Raw genomic sequence first — 16096 nt, 5'->3', positions numbered from 1 at the left:
GGTTTGGTTGGTAGGTTTATTTAATTTTATTACATTTTTTAAACAAATCTGAATGTCAGTGCTGCCTGAAAATAGGAACACTATTAGAATAATTATCACCATTGACCCTTCTGGTGAATTGTTTTCATTATCATCATAAATAATAGTTGTGAATAAGCTGTATTGTGTAAAAGGTATGTAAGGAAGACACCATCAAACTTTCTTTTTTTAATTCACTTTCTGCAATAAAATGCATTTTATTGATATATTTAAGATATAAATCACTGTACAGTTTAGGTTTCCATTTCTGTGGATTAACAAGAAAGTTGTAAGGGAATAAAAGAAAAGACAATATGGTGTAATTATTTGAATATTTTTCATTTTATTTCATGATTAAAAACAGATCCTGGTTATATTTTTTTTCCACTTTCCATTTTATATGATTGTACAAAATGACAATGATTTCCTCCATTAAATGCCACAAATTACAGAGTGAGAGAAAGGGCCAGGAAGGTGGATCCCATTCATTTCATGTTTCATTTTCGGTATTGTACTCCAAAGTCTCTCCTCACTATCTTGCTCCTGCTCTTCTGCTATTATTGAAGTAGAACAGTGATTAACAGCAATTTACAGTATAATTATGTGAAGAAGAAAAAAAAAGACTCACTTTGCAGAAGTACAAAACAAGTGCGAAACATGGCTTCCAATCAACAGCAAGATGCTTCCAAACTGGAACTGTCAAAAAGGAAAAATAAATGTCAAATTTTTGCTAAAGTTTTACCCAACTCATAGAGTCTCAAATAGATAAATAAATTAGTCTTCATAAATAGAAAGTGTTTTATCAATATCAATTTGAAACCAATGGCCCGTTTTAGGGAAATCAATTAACTGGATGTTTTTCCTATTTGAGTAAGATATTAAGACATTGTAATCCATGTGATCTGTCCTATGGATCTGTTCTTCTTTTTATAAGCTGTTGGTGCCAATAGTACCTTGGAGGTCTTTAGGAAATCATGGTCATAGGCAAGCTAGCAAAAGTACTAAAGGGCACCTCCTCTTAGTAGCTCTTATCTTCACTGAACACTTTAAATTGGAAGGTCCTCCATTGAGACTGGGTCAATATCCTGAGGGCTGGCACAGCAGAGAGGACTATTGATCTCTCCATATCTGTTTCCCGTGCTCACATGATACATGCCACAATTCCTGCCCTAGTTCCTATCAAAGGACCCTTCTGCAGGGCTACAAAGACAGCAGTGGCTTTCCGCCCAACATGGGGCGATTTTGAAGTTGTTTGGTGACATAATACTGTAACTGATCATATGGAGGCCTTTGTAACCTTGTGGCGAAACAGAGACGCAGATTGCCAGCAAGCCCTGCTAATCAGACGGAGAGGAGATGGCAATGAGGTGCAAAGCCTTTCTGAAAATTAAAGGGAAAAAAATAAAAAATCAGGTTAACTGGTGATCAACCAAATGTCTCAGACTCTAATGAAGCCTTAGTTGCCCATGGCAATGAGTAGTTCAGGAAAAGAGTCTTTCTCCCTGTGCATTCCTTTGATCATGTTTGCTTTTCCACTGCTGGGGTTCTCATTGTTGTTTTTAATTACTTTTCTGCCAAATGGCACAGATGAAAGATAGGTGTCTGTAATTAATAACATTTACATAAATTAGCATCACTAACAAGTCTCATTAGTAGCTTCTAGCTTTTGTTTTGACTGAAGTCTAATGTCACCTTCTTATATAAGCACTAAGTATAAAGAATAATATCAGAAAGGGGGCATGATTCACTTGATCTCGGCCATATTTTTGGTTACTTCAGTGGAGGTAATTAAATCCACTGTGCATTCCAATGATTAGGGTCAACCTGTGGAAATATGCTGTCTGCTTAATCATGCCATAATAGAATCGGCCAACTCTATTCAATTAGTCAGTTCAGAGAGATACTTTGTGGCCGTGAACATGCAGTTTTCAGTCAGGCTCAAATGGCTGATCAAAGACGCTTGCAGTTTGCCATTTGGCTGCATATAATGAAGGTCAGTACAATATGCTTTATCTGCGGTTGCTATGCAGAAGACTCTTAAATGCGCCATTTTAGTCTTTTGATATTGTGTCAGCATGATAATGACGGGGAGAAATTTGCTCCCATTACAATCAATATCTATATGGCGCAAATGAAAGAGAGGAAAAAGCTTTCTTTCAGGTGGACCTGCCACCCTGATAATGATGGAAAAGCCCACTGGTTTGTCTTCGGTGCAGTGGAAGTCATGCCTGAAATAGTAGATTACTTTTATGTAGTACCTTCACAAAGGCATCACATATGCAGCACGGCAAATGGCTCAGTAATGACTCCCGAATGCCGCTCACTGCCTGCGCTCGTATGCTTTATAATGATGCATTATGTCTCCTTCGCACAGCGAAACCATTTTTCCCCTCCCTCTTTATCTTTTAAGTGTGCTGGGGCCTGGGGGAAAAAAATGCATATTTACATCTGGCGTGGTAAATAGACTTTATATAAGCCGCTTTTGTTGTGATGTTTGCTTGCGCACATCAACTCATCTCCTGCCTTAGATAAAGAGCCCCACACACACATCCTGTAACAATGTGCTTCAGCTGAGTAGATCAATAATGCACTCTTTTTCTGATGTTGGTACCAAGCGCTCTGTGATTAGTTTGACAGAAAATGACTCCCTAATCAGTGAAATGTATTCTGTTTTGGTGGCTAAATGAGGGTGTTTACACTCATCCCCGTGCAGGTCAGAGAAACTCCACACTTTGCTGCTTTGAGACAGAGCACTATAATCTGTGCCAAAGGGACAGGCTGTCATTACATGCGAATGGAATAATAGACTGACATTGATGCTATGGCAAGCAATTGGTTTTCCGGCATCAGTCAGGTGGGCTGACGACTATATGATGAGGGAGAAGAGGCAAAGTGTGTGTGTGTGCATGTGTGTGAGAGAAAGACTGTCAGAGGGATCATTGAGCAGGAAATCCTGTCTCGCTCAGAGAGATCTGACTATGTGCCAGTCTTTGACTGTCTCTGCTTATGTAATGTTATAATAGTATCACTTTTTGTGTGTATTTGGGTGCATGCAACTTTTTTTTTTTTGAGTGCTTTAACTGTTTGTGAAGATGTATATATCATTAAGCCACTGTACCTCTCTTAACAGTGCCATTATGTGCAATGAAAGTGCTGATATTAATTTTGTTCATTTAAAACAATTATCCTCTCCATGTTTTAATAGACATTCTCAGCCGCTTGTCAAATAGAGACATCTGTACCACAATGAAGCCTTTTTTCTCGCTATCATTGTCTCTGTTCCGCCAATGTTCTTATATGTGACCTTCTGCTATAACAAAGGCCTCTGGATCATGCAAATTGTGACATCTTATTCGAACTTGCACATTTGAATCGAAATAGAGACATCACTGTGCATAATCCTGTGGATGACAAGTCCGTGACAATGGTCAAAGGTCAATGGCTGTCAAAGTCTGGTCATTTTTGGGGGGATTTGTCCTCTTCTATTCAAGTGAATATCGCAATGACTCTTTGTCTGTAGCACTATGCCGGAAACAGGCACTGAGCCCACAGTGCAAAATTTTCACATGTCAGTGCTCCGGCCTGGTTAGAAAAGAGCAGGGGAAAGGCTTCGACTGGCCAATAGTTGGGGTCAAGGACGGACCAGGCGCTGCCAATCCCCAGCCACATCATCTTTGTATGACAGCACCACCCTAAGGTTGAAGTTCAGTCAGGTTTTTTTCAGTGACACAGAGCTTAACGTCAAACAGAAGATTAAAGCAGGGGTGTTGCATCTTGGCAGAGACCAAATGAAAATATCAAGCGATGAGTTCTTCTCCGTGTCGAGCGGAGCCACAGGAACAGGTAGCTAATATTAGAGAGAGGAGATGGCCTGGTTAGCAGTGACTGCCTGCTGCTTTCCGAGTACTCAGTCCTGGTCAAAAGGCCACCGGGCTTTGCTGCTGTTTTATTGGTAAAATATATTACAGTTGAGGCAAGCCGAAATGCCTTATTAGAAGGTGGGGGTGTGAAAGAAATGCCCCTTTGACTTATTTCCCAAGCACTGCACATATCTTCATATTACTGAATAAATTACTTTAAGTCAGGATTGTACTACACTGCCTTTTAATATCTGGGGCTTTAATCAGGAGTCAATAATCGGCCCATTTAAACAACCATTACCTCAGTAACAACGGCAAAATAATTTCAGAATTTTAGTGAAGGAAAGGATGGGAAGGTTCCTCTAAGTTCTATGTATAAAAACCTTGAAACATACTATAAAGTGAAAAAAGTAGTTGAATTTACAACAGCAAAAGACTGTAATCAACCTGCATCATGAGCTGCAGCCACTTGGTTAGAATATCTTGTGTTATAAAAGAAAAGTAAAAAGGAGTATAATCAGCTTCCCATGTTAAGGAATTCTTTTCAGTTTAGCTTGTTTTGGTTTTTCGAATATCATTGCAAGTTACTATTGGCTTTTAATGCAAACAGAAGTGGTGAGCTGAATACCTTTAACAGTCTGTTTTTAACAGGCTTCATGCATGTGGGATGAGGAGATCATTAAATGATTCAAATTTTTTTACATGTATTTTTTTATTAAATGTAAACAGAGATTTTGGTTGCACTTTTTTTACAGTGCGTATACTTACATGTACTTATAGTGTACTTACAGTGTATTTATCTAAGAAAGTTCTGGTAATACAAGGTAACTGCATGGGGTAGGGTTAGGTTTAGGGGTAGGTTCAGGGTTAGTACCTAGTTATTACATAGTTATCGTAATTTCTATAATAAGTACACAGTATCTACATGGGGAGCAGGACTGTAAAATAAAGTGCTACCAAGATTTTAGTGATTGACAGTAGAATATATTTATAAATATGATATTAAATTTACACTTTAGTATGTACATATATAACATTACCTTCCTTAGATTCCTTAGATTTAATTGCTGTGGAATATTTTTTACACTATTCTTTAAGTTTTTTTCTTGTCGTAAAGTTTTATTATGTAAAAAAGTCTCTCTGAGTAAAGTCATTAGCGTGAATACGGGTAAATAGAGAAAGACTGCATGAGGGAAATATATCATATAGCTGCTGGAACTAAAAGGCTGGACGGCAAATATATCTGAAGATTTTAATCAGATTCAACCTCTGATATCTCATTGTCTGTTGTCAGATGTTGCTGCTTTCCATTGTGACATATGCTCAAGTCAGGCTGCAAAGCCCCTCTGGTAAAATAAAAAACTAAGAAGAATTATTCAAGAGGCCATGCTGCCCTAGTGCATCACCTTCACTGCCTTCCCTTGAGTGACAGTGACTTAAAAAAGAACAGGGTGCCAGTGCAAAAAAAAAAAAAAAAACACCTGAAATAACAGCTCTACAAGAACCGCAGAAACTGATCAGTATGTGCGCCCACCCGCTGCTTATCATGCTCTCCTCAAAACCATCGCCTGAGGATTCCTGCATATCAGGCTTTTTTTTTTTTATGGCTTCTTTGAAATAGCGTGACTTTAAAGAAGCAAAGCTGAGACAGGCTGATTTGACAAGACAGCTCATATGCCAGAAACTCTGCAGAAATGTGCAGCATTGCTTCAGAGATATGGCTCTTTACACCCCAAAATATGTGTATACCTTAAAGCCAATTTGGCCTGATTAATGGAAAGTTAGCTGTGGAAGACAAAAACATTTCTAAAATCCCTGAGAGGCATGAAGTACCATGCACACACAGACACACACATACACACACACATATATATGCATTTAAATATAATTTGTCATTGCTTGACCATTGCTGGGTCATCAGTTGTTTCAAAAGGAATTTAAAAAAAAGTATAAATGAATGAAATTAAATAATTAAACAAGCTGCCAGTTCATGTGATTGAAGGACTTGCTTAGTCTTTACTGTTATAGCTGCACATGCCTCAGAAGCTTCAGACCTCTAAGAGGTCTGAGAAGCTTAAAAGAGGCTTAGCTGCTCTTCTCATAACCTCTGTACTCCATAGCTGTTAAAAACCTCAAAGAGAAAACACTCTTGTATATGTTTCATATGCCCCAAACACTTCATCATTCACATTTGAAATTGAATTATGTTTCAGAAATTACTAGTGAACTCAATCGTTAAAGAGAATGTCAGTAAGCAAATTTGAAAGAGAGAGAGGGAGAGAGAGAGAGAGAGAGAGAAAACAGTCAAATTAATGTGACATTCAGCCTATTGCATGTTTCATGAAGAGAGAGGATCATTTATAGGTTGTGGTACGGTTAATATGAATATGCAATTGAAATGCAAAGGCAGAAACCCATAATGGAAGTAAATCTATTTCACTCACACTCATGCGATTTTATAAAGATTCAACTATAGTTCTGCTGACCCGAGAAAAAAGGCGTTTGTTATTATTTCTGTCCTTTAAGTAGATTATTTTTATTTTATTCTTAATTTTTTTTGAGACAGAGGCTGATCCTGACGGCTTTTTCTCTAATCCCTGCCCTGGATGCAGGCTTAACTAAACAGCAAGTTTGTCACAAGCTCAAACAGCAACTCAGTGTTGCACTGGATACTTCATTCAGCTTAAGCCAACTTATCAAACACATTCAAAGCACATTCATTGAGCTATGTGGACGGGTCTTTTCTCCAGATCTATTAAATAACACTCTTATCTGTACTTAGCATATGCAGTGTAATGTCTGCATTGGCGGCTTTAGGCAGATTCACACTCCAGGCACCTCGAGCCATCCTCGAGCTGAAGCTACAGATAACATTCAGAAACTTCCTCAGACATGCCAGTTTAACATCTCAATAACTTTGTTCCACTTCGGAGAAGTTTATTATTTATTTGCTTCTCAATGTCAGTGAATTCCATATAATGTGTGTTGTTGCTCCTCCAGATGGGTGTATTTATTTTGAAATGCAAAATGGTGTGGTTGGTGTTCTCTCTCTTTACTTTTCCATTCAGTCTATTCAGAAAGTAAACATGATAATGTACAATAAGTGGCGGGCTGAAATGGAAAATTGCATGCTGGTGGATGTCTGTGTAATGCACAGCATTGCATTCCAAGCATGCAGGCTTAATATAGTAAACTCTGTATTACAAAGTATGTCTTAATTAACAAAAAATCTAGTACATGGGCTAATCAGAACAATACAAAATATGGCAGTAAATTAGTACACCCACAAGTTTAAACAATCAATTTGTAAACAACCCATGAAATGTAAACTGTGCCATGATTTGATAAACACAACACCTACTGAATACAGAAAAAGCAACAATTCAAAATCCCCCAGACTATTCTGAATACTTATTCAAGAACTGAAAACGTTTAGTGAAGCACAATAAGTGCAGTTGATAATAGAGAAATAGAGCACATCAGCGCAACAAAAGCTGGAAAACATCCAAGAGGATGCCTGCAGATGCACCATGAAGGAAAGTCATTCAGAGAGAGATGTGTTCAAGCTGAAGTGCTGAGGTTGGGAGTTTAAAACAGAGTGCTGCCCTGCACATTTTCATAATCAGTTTACTGGGCCCCCCATTCGGTCAGACACTGGCCCCATCCTTTGCATCAGTCCATTTGTCACCACAAAATATTTGGCACAGCACCATCTTATTCAGAAGCTAATAAAAACACAATTAGTCTGCTAATATGTTTATAATTTGATTTGATTGCACGCTATATCATTGTTACCATTTTTAATCTAAATATTTAGGTAATAACATCATTGATGGATGGAGAGGAGAGTACCATCTCTTCGAATCTGAAAAATCTTCTTCAGATGCAGTAACATGGACAGTGGCGGTAAGCAACGCAAGAGAAGCAACTCTTAGAGAAACACCAGTTTATCTCCGATCTCAAATGTGTTTTTACATTCTCGCCTTTAAGAATTGAAACTTTAAAACGCAGCTAATTATTTGAAATTATGTTCAGCATGTGGTTACAACGCAGACTCTGGAAAGTAAATGATTGAAGTGGCATGCAATTAAATGACTAAACGCGCGTTTGATTGCTATTTATTTATTTCTCCCCAAAACATTTTTTGGAGCTCTGACGCAGTTGTTGGTTAAAGTGTCATTTTTGACGAAACTTTAACATCATACCGAAATGTTTTATGTGATGTACAAATTAATACCGGCATCAAAAGAACAGTGTTAGTTTAGTCATAATTTTAAACCTGATTCTTTAATAATGAGAACATTCCTGCTCTAAGATGACTTTTTAACTACTTATATATTATAGGTTATTGTAGTTTTAAATTATATTTTTATTGGCTATCTAATTGTTGTTATTTATAATTAACTATTGCCTATAGAATTTCATATGTTTTGCCTCCCCCCTCTATAATAAATGTATAATATGTATTTAAACCAGGGAAATTATGCTTTGATGAGATTTTATATGTTGCTGTTATTTATGTGTATTACTACTACTACTACTACTACTACTACTACTACTACTAATAATTATATTAATAATATAATAATTATATTAATAATATTATTATATTAATTATATTAATAATATTATTATATTAATAATATTAATAATATAATATATAATAATATTATTAAAGCATCGTTGCCCGCAATACTGCTGTCATTACCATCACATCGCTCTTTTTATTTAACCCTTGATTAGTACAAATAAATAAATAAATAATAATAATAATAATAATAATAATAATAATAATAATAATAATAATAAAAAAGAAAGAAAAAAACTTGTAATGTCAAACGTCATTACACACAACAGCAAACATCCACACCATCACACATCAGGTTATACCAAAATCCAGCAGAAGGGAGTCACAACGATCATATATTTATTCCGTACATGCCATGAAACCTCTTTTTAATTTATTGAGTTTTTTTTTTTTAAAATTCAAGCAGTCAGAAGTGCCTCTATTTAAAGATATATTTATCTGTGCACAAGAGATAGCTAACATCCGTTGGCTATTTATGTCTTTACGTTCACGTGGGCTGAATAAATAGGTTACGTTCACACACTGAAACAGTCTTGCAAATTTAGAGGCCGTAATAATATAGGCAATGCTTTATTTATTTAGAGAAAATAAAATGAGCATGATATTATCACAGCAAGAAAACAAACGTACTCCGCACGGATCAAATAAAGTGTATTTTCACACAAAAGACAATTTTAGCTCAATGGTTAAAATGTTTCCACTGTTTTGATAGGCTACACAAATTGTATCACTGAACTTTATTTGCATATAAACTGCGAAAATCATTATTTTCTGACTCGGTCTTTTATCGGGTTAAACTGACCACAGATGTTTTTTTTTTTTTTATTATTATTATTTTGTTGTTGTTGTTTCTTACAAATAATAATAATAATAATTATTATTATTATTTAAAGCATATTATGGCGCGCGCAAAAATAAATGAATAAATCCCGCATATATTTGCCTAGAGATATAAGATTATTTTACAGAGCCGACGAAGTGTGTTGAAAAAATACGCCTGTAATTCCTCTCTCTGTTTGATATTAGCACAAGAGCTTTGCTTCTGGAGCCTCTGTAAAGGAGCTGTGTGCACTGAGCCCTGAGACTCCAAGAACAGCATCCTCCTCTCATACCTGTTGAGAAGTCTTTCATCCTTAATGGGCTCATTAGCTACATTGTTAATTGAGTGCTATTCAGGGCAACATCAAAGCAAAAAAAAAAAAAAAAAAAAAAAAAAAAAAAATGAAGAAGAGTATGCAGCTCCTTTATACATTTTTGACAAATAAGAGACCCAACAGGGCTCTAAGGGGGTATGTGCTGAAGGAGGCTTAGTTTTGCAGTGCATTGTGTGTCATTATGTTTAAAACAGTAAGCACAATAATATTTTTTCTTCTGATGGCATGCATTTCAGTTGCATTTTTGCTTCTTTGAAGAATGCCTCTTGTGTCCTTTGTCACAAAGCAGAGAGGGTGGCTCCTCATGAGGGCATTTCTACAGCAAAGTGTCACCAGAGGATGCTGCTTGTGTGTGAAATAATAAAGCTGGACAGGTTCTTAAATCATTAGTATTATAAATATAAATCAAACATAATATTCAGTTGGATATATATATATATATTAGTTATACTAATTTCTTATTCTAAGTCAGCAATACTATCTTTGCACTGCCTATGAAAGAGAGATTCAACTACAATAATGGACATAAAATGCTTATTGAACATCAGACTACACATTAAAAATTAAAATAAATGGAAAAAACATTTTGACTACTCAGTTGTATAAAATAATAAAGAACTATTATGATTTAATAAGAAGAATAAGAATAAGAATTTGATTGTCAAATGAAAGAACAATTTAATAATAGACATCAAAACATGTTGCTATTTTTCTATCCTTGTTGCCTTTTTCTTCCAGAGATTTTGCATCAGCTCAGTGTTCTCCCTCATGGTGCAATATTAGGTGGTAATAGGATAGGAAAATTGAAGCTAACTCATTGGAATTAAATTGATTAGCATGTGTTCAGAAGTAATAAGCTGTCAGTTATAAAATGAAGATCTGTATTTAGATATTCGATAGGAAAGAATAATGAATAGGCAAAATAGATGACGCTGTTTTGCAGCTAGATTAGTTATTTAGGAGCAACAAACCAAGAGCAGATTTGTGATGATGACAGTGATTGTTGCATTCTTTATTTTTTGCTGATGTTAGATATATAGACTAAAGGGCTTTTCTGAGCAGTGAAAGAGTTAACGGTTTCCAAAAGTAATGTTTTGATAAAAGACATGGAATTTTGAAAAACATCAAACTTTTTAATGAAGGATAATTAATGAGTATCAAGAGTAGTGTGCTTACATGGAAGGCTGATCAAACTGGAACCCTGTAAACCAGAGAGTGTGTTGCAAAGGAGCTTGCTGACTTCCATCCCCGGGGGGAGGCTGCCTGGCTTTTACTAGAAAGCACAGGGGGGGGGGGGGGGGGAGTTAATTTACACAGCCATGTGTTCAGTGCTGCAACTCAATAATCCATCTCCTCCTGAACCCTTGTTTTTTTTTTTTTTTTCATATATAATAACAATAATAACAATCCTGTTCAAAAAAGGAAATCATTACATTTCAAAGACTCAAAAATAAATAATTTCTGTCTCTCCTGAATTACCTAAAATAAAGTTGAGCACAGTTCATACTTTTTCTTTCTTTAGTTTTACCTCTCCAGGATCAATGAGTCAAAAACATGAAAAATTAAATACCGATAAATAACACATCATTGATTAAGTGATGAATGATTTATTAGTCTCCTGGAGACTTTGTTGTTCTGGTGTAAAAAAAAATCTCATTACCAAGTGCCCAAAAGTTTAAATTGTTGCTGCATATCAATTTAGTAAGCCTTTAAATTATTGATAAAAAGGGTGATTGTTGTCAGTGCCAACTCTTACTATAATAACAGGTTGTTATGGTTTATTTTAGACTATTGTGCCAGCTGCTTAGTCTTCATGACAGCTTTACAAATTCTGAGATTTTGACATCAAAAGTAAATTCAAAGGAGGAAGTTTAAAGGGGAAAAGTAGATCAAAAATAAATGTAAGACTGGAAATACCCATCCACATGATATGTCATTTTAATGAAAAGAAATGACTCCACCCACATGTACATTTTTGCAAATATGTGTGATATTACAACATTATTGTACAGATTATTGATATTTGGATTGATTTATCTTGGACAGGAATATTGAATAATTCAAGTGAAAAGTCAGAGTGTTAAACTCTGTGAGATTTCAACCTTAAATTAAATGTATAAAAACATTTTTTTTTTAAATACCTTCTGCATTATTATATGTATTATTATTATTATAAACATTTTCCACTTCATTATTTTCCAGGTTACCCTCACTAATAGTCTTCACATTATCATCTTTTAACATGTAGATTTTATTTACACATAAATGGAAGTAGATATGGTGCAGTGTTATACAGAAAAAGTAACGATCTTTCTGTTTGAACTAGAACTTAAAATAATCATATTATTTTCATATTATCAATATCATATTATAATTGTTCCAATAAGCACACATGTTAAACATGCTAACTGTAACATTTTTCTATGCTTTATTATTTAATCGAAATTTGAAATGCATTTTATATGACTGTGATTTTCTTTTATCCAAACATTTATTTTATTAGGCTTATTATTATCATTTTCATTAGATTTTTATATTCATGGTTTTGCAGGGAATACATGTTTTTAATATTTAATAATTTGTAGAGCTGTTTAGCAGAGCTGAACATGGTCTTTTCCTAGAACTTTCCTTAGAACTAAGAATAGCATCACATTGGCATCAGAATGGGTGCACGGAAACCCAGATTTAATATAAATCTCACATTCAGAGGGGGCGATAGAGCAGATACCTTCTTTCTTCTGACCCACTCTGTGTAAACAGGCAATGACATGAAGAAAAGTATATTAAAAGAAAAACCAGCGTGGTGGTGTTATCAATTGCATGGGATCAGCGATAGTAATGGCACACGGTTGGGATGGGGTATGTCTTCCACAGGGGCATGCTAGGGGCCTTTTGTGAATTTATAAAGCGAGATAAAATCGGCTTCATATTTCGCCACCAAATCGCTGGATGAAAGCCAGCTTGGAAAGAGAATTGCATGGGGGGGGGGGGGGGGGGGTGGTGCTTTGTCACCAGTCTCATTGGCTGCAAGGGTTGATGATGAGAAGAGGACAAACAAATGAGTGAAAAGATAATAATAAAAAAAAAAACAAGCAGAAGGGTTGCTCTATTTAATTACTCATCACACCGCTATCTCATTACCTGCAGTCTGTCTGGTGAGAATGGCGAAGCATTGCAATGTACATTGACAAACTTTGTCTGTTTTGGGGATAATGTTATCTTCACCGAATATCTCTTGTAAAGCTTGAGCAGCTAGACAGGAGCCCCACTTTTACTTTGCAATGACACAATTATGCCATTCTCTCTGATATTAATAATCTTGACAAAGTCTGTAAAAAAAAAAAAAAAATGTATAGCCCCCCTTTTTTTTCTACAGGAATGTGTGATTGCAATTAAGATAGGAGTCCTAACACAATGTGGAAATTAGTGGAATCTGGGTTTCGGATAATTACATACAGAGCTTAGCTTTCATATACTCTCCATCAATCACATGAAAACAAATGATCTGGCAGACATGAGGATAAAAAGCAAGATTGTCCTGTCCTCGGGATACAGACAATGCTACTTGGCATTATCATTTCTTTCTGCATTTCATATGAGTTCATCTCATAACTCATCAAACGGTTTGTGCTGTCTACATGTAGCCTTTATTCTTCTTCCTCTGGTTTTATTCTGCATCTAAACTGCACAGATACAGACATACAGCAGCCTGCGGGCAACTGGGTTTTAATGTTGGAGATGATGAATGAGAAGATGCTGATTTTCTGGCAGCCGGATCACTGCAAAAGGACTCCTGGTACATATTTGATGTGGGCAGTAAGAACAGAAAATAATAAATAAATGGGATGTAATGAGAAAAAAATCTTGAAGCAATAGCTGAGACAGCCCTGGTGTTTTACTCAAACGACGCACACAAAGCCAGTCTTTGTGATCTGACAGTCCAATGCGGATGCAAAAAAAAAAAAAAAAAAAAAAATATATATATATATATATATATATATATATATATATATATATATATATATATATATATATATATATACACACAATTTCTGTACTATTACCACTTGTTATCATGCAAACTCACAGACTTCGGGGTGGCGGGTTTCTGACTAGTGGCTGACACAGATGCATGCTAGAACAGATAGCGTGGTCACATGCTCCTATCAGCAAGCCCTCACTCAGAGGGGATTTTTGGAACGTGTGGAGTTTTTAACATGGAAATTGGCTTTGAACCCCATCTGCACAGGTCGGCACATCTTTGGGCGAGGTAGTGCTACTGCTGACAGGGAAAATGAACCATCAATTCCTTATAATATGGCCTGATTATCATCCTACTTACCCCCTGCAAATTCCAACTTTGAGCAATTCGGTGCCATCAAGGAAACAGTGTAACCCCAGAAAAGACGTGACCCCTTCAATTGATGCGCTTTTTAGCCAATAGGAGACATATAGTGAAGGTCTATGAATTCTTTGCACACAAACAAACAACTTTACCATAACTGTTGGCATTAAAGCTAGTGCGGATCGCAAAGGATGTTTACTGAGAATGCATTTTCCATCACAACATCATCTTTTTTTTTTTTTTTTTTAATTTCAATAACCTTTTGGATTTATTTTTTTCCACCTACAGAAAAAAATCTACAAAAATCTACAAGACAACTTAGTAGTTCGGTGTCGCCCAAAAAAACATTAAGCGGAGTACAAAAGCCTTTAAACATTGCCAGAACGGAGATAAGAACTGATAGTCAGCCAAAGTTATCCAAACGACAAAAATAAATAAATTAAATGGAGTATTCAAAACAGCTCCTACCTTTGTAGCACTGTTGTTTTCATAAAAATTAACTAGGACTAGTCTGGCTTCAGTACATCCCCTTTTCAAAAAGTGGAGGGACAAAGTAGCTGACTGTGATTTATTTTTATTTTTTTTCGCTAACTGCGACTAAAATGTAAAGCACTCTGCCTAAAGAGCAACGTTTCAGTGTGTGAAAAGTGAGTGATCAGCAACTTTTGCAGTGGGACCGTGCTAAGTTTGGAATGGGATGTCTTTATTGGAAGGGTATTTGTTTTGTTGTTTCCTTCGGCCTGTCCAGCCTGCTGGTATCCCTCTCACCCGGCCAGGCAGCTGGGTCCCGACCCCTCAGATCTCCCCCTCTAACGGGGGCTTCTTTGAGGCCCCCGCTGGGTCCTCCCTGTCTCCTCCCTTCAGCAACATCCCATTCAGCCCAGAGATAACTTTATTCATCTCGCGGATCATTGTATCCAGTTGAATGAGGGAACAGTGCAGACACTCTAGTGAATTGAACAAGTCTGTGGGGATTGGGGAAGGCAGGGGGGTTTGTGCGAGTGGGGGGTGTGGGTATTTTATGTCTTAACGTCTTCATTTAGAGTTAGCCGAAAAATGTCACGGCTCACTTGTAGCTGACCCAACTGTTTTGCTTGACAGAGAAAAAAACAACAACAACATTTTGCTGGCTACTTGTCGCTATGGAGTAACACTTGACTGTTTCTGACAGCAGCCATGTTGTAAACTTTTTCTTTTTCTAAAATATCGAACGCTCACTTGCCATTATCACCACAGAGGATGATACGGATAGCTGTGTACGCCAGCATTCCCTCCGCCTGTGTGAAATTCGGCTGCATTCCTCTCTCATTTTGTCATCAGAGAGCTCGAGCGGAGTTGTCTCAACTGTGTTTGATTTGCCTGCTGTGAGGCTGGCAGGGACAGTTGGGCTTATTCTCTCGCCCGCCTCCACCCAAGCCACCCAGACCACCCTGCTCTTCTCTCATCATTCATATTCAAGCCAAGGCCTCTTGACAAGTCCGCTGATCTCACTCAATGTTTTGTGATATAGACAATACCTTTTTTTTCTCCCTCTCTCTCTCTCTTTCTCACTCTCTATCCCTCTCTCCAACTTCTCTCTCTCTTTCTCAGAAAATCTGAAGCCATCACACTCCTCCAGGCATGGCAGTGTGTTTGTAGTGTACTCCCCTCTGTGAGCTCCCTGCTAACAGTAGTGTGTGCCTCCCTCCCAGTCCCCGTAAAAGACAGTCTAATGAGGCAGATAAGCAGATGCCAACAGACTCCACACTATGTCCCACTGCTACTTTCCACACACCAACCTAATGATTTATTATCTATAAGCCAAACAAGAAAAAAAAAGTACTTGGAAGAGTAATGACAACCTGCAAGTTTATAATTAGTTTTAAATGTATATGTTTAAAAAGAAAGGAACACGAAGAGTAGAAAGATATAAATTATGAGCTGTATAATAAAATAAACATGCATGCAACAGCTCCTTTTTTACTTTAAAATGTGCATGAGGTTACAAAACCATCGATTTTTTTTTTTTTTTTTTTTTTTCAGATATTTCCGTTTGCTACGGCTTCATCCGCTGGGGGATTTGGACTAACCCAAAAGAGAGAAGTTTATACATTAGCGCTGTAGTTGCAAAACACTGTTGATATTCAAATGA

At 36.6% G+C, this 16096-nt stretch overlaps 1 long non-coding RNA gene across 1 annotated transcript; it reads right to left on the bottom strand.

The window, feature by feature from the left end:
- Positions 1–217: 217 nt before the first annotated feature.
- LOC113061603 (uncharacterized) lies at positions 218–15727 on the bottom strand. Its single transcript, XR_003278387.1, has 3 exons — positions 14434–15727; positions 647–714; positions 218–572 (listed from the first exon to the last, which is right to left on the bottom strand). It is a non-coding gene; the product is annotated as an uncharacterized LOC113061603 (long non-coding RNA).
- Positions 15728–16096: the final 369 nt, after the last annotated feature.

This window comes from Carassius auratus, chromosome 43, assembly GCF_003368295.1.
Source record: "Carassius auratus strain Wakin chromosome 43, ASM336829v1, whole genome shotgun sequence".
Lineage (NCBI taxonomy): Eukaryota > Metazoa > Chordata > Actinopteri > Cypriniformes > Cyprinidae > Carassius > Carassius auratus.
Note: the sequence above shows the minus strand (reverse complement) of the source record. Positions and strands in the feature narration are given on the sequence as shown.